The sequence below is a fragment of the Xenopus tropicalis genome, chromosome 4 (assembly GCF_000004195.4).
Source record: "Xenopus tropicalis strain Nigerian chromosome 4, UCB_Xtro_10.0, whole genome shotgun sequence".
NCBI lineage: Eukaryota > Metazoa > Chordata > Amphibia > Anura > Pipidae > Xenopus > Xenopus tropicalis.
This window is the reverse complement of record NC_030680.2, coordinates 112,874,672-112,876,135: the sequence shown is the minus strand read 5'-3', so window position 1 is coordinate 112,876,135 and position 1,464 is coordinate 112,874,672. Positions and strand designations below refer to the sequence as shown.

General features: G+C 41.3%; 1 pseudogene; it reads left to right on the top strand.

Moving 5' to 3' along the window:
• The first annotated feature begins 410 nt into the window (after positions 1-410).
• Positions 411-568, top strand: LOC116410651 (annotated as a pseudogene).
• Positions 569-1,464: the final 896 nt, after the last annotated feature.

Below are 1,464 nucleotides of genomic sequence, written 5' to 3'. Positions count from 1 at the left end.
AGTGTGTTATGAAGAGACTGCAGTGTATGTAAGCTGTGTATCTTCATTAGAAATTTACCTATGGAAAAGTCTCTATGTTATACCCTTGCTACCTTGAAGCTTAAAGAAGCATTGGAAAACACATCTGGAGTCTTTATTCATTGAGTAAGCTATCTGTTAAGGTGATCATTCAACCTGCTGCACTCATCCTCACAGACCGGGTCTACACAGGGCTTGTGGCAGGTACAACTGATGCTGAGACAGAATAAAGAGTTTGGAATTCATTCCCAGAATTCCTTTTGTTTGCTTTTGTCTGTATGAGGCAGTCTCCTCAACCTTATTTATTTGTTTGTAGAACCACATGGTGACTCTACCTAAGCTGATCAGAAAACCCTGCACTACACTGATGAGCCTCAAGAAAGGTGAAACCAAGCTTTGAGCAGTGGCAGTATCATAGCCAATGAGGTCAAACCGAGGCGTGATTATTGCTAATTGTGATGAAGCTGAAGCTTGATGAAAGCAGAGGGGCTGTGTTCCCATTAGGGAAGAGCTGCTGACTTATTTTTTGTCGGGGGCTTCGCACATGCTCCTTATGCTGAAGCCTTACCAAGGTGATTAATGGCATTGCAACCGTACACTTCTGCACCCTTTTTGTGTTTGATTTGTGCACCCTGAATAGGTGTCATAGACCTCTGGACTTGACCCTAGGCCAAGACTTGGTGGTTTTCACCCTAGCTTCGGCGAAGGTGGATCTGCCCGCACATGCTGTTCATTGGCGAAAGCCTTGGACACATGAGCATCGGAGCCCATACCTTCGGGTAGGACTCACAGGCGATGACTCAACATCGAAACCGATCTGTAGTTGGGAATCTGATCAGCTATTATCCTGGCTTCAGCTTTAAACCCAGTGGGTGAGCTTTAGCCTATAGGATAAACCCATGTAAATGGGATTTTTTTTAAGAGTTTGGAATTCATTCCCAGAATTCCTTTTGTTTCCCTATCTGTTAAAAAAGTAAAAAGTCAAGCAAGATTTGTCAGGATTTTTCCTTCACCTATCGCAAACTTGAAAATTAATAAATTGTCCTCCTATCTTTTTAACTCGGCAATATCTTTGCAACCATTCAAACAACATATACTGTATGAAGTATACAAAGAGGGAAGGTAATCTAAACTGTGATATAATTCAAGTTATATTTTTAACACATACCCCTTTCTGCAGTTAATTCTCAAAGAGATCTGGGATTAGCCAGGGTCAAAGAAGAAGTCTGGATGTTTATTGCTAGGTGACCATAATAATGAGAATTTTGACAGTGACTGATGTTATCACCAGCTCGTGCTGAGATTATGATTTATTTTCCCTCCTTGCCTTCTTCATTTTTCTACTTCTCTTTGTTCTCTTGCTCTCTCCTTCTGATTTCTGCCTCACACATATGTGACCCAGTATAATGCATTGAGCGGAGAATGGAAAAATGGTTTCTTCTTTGA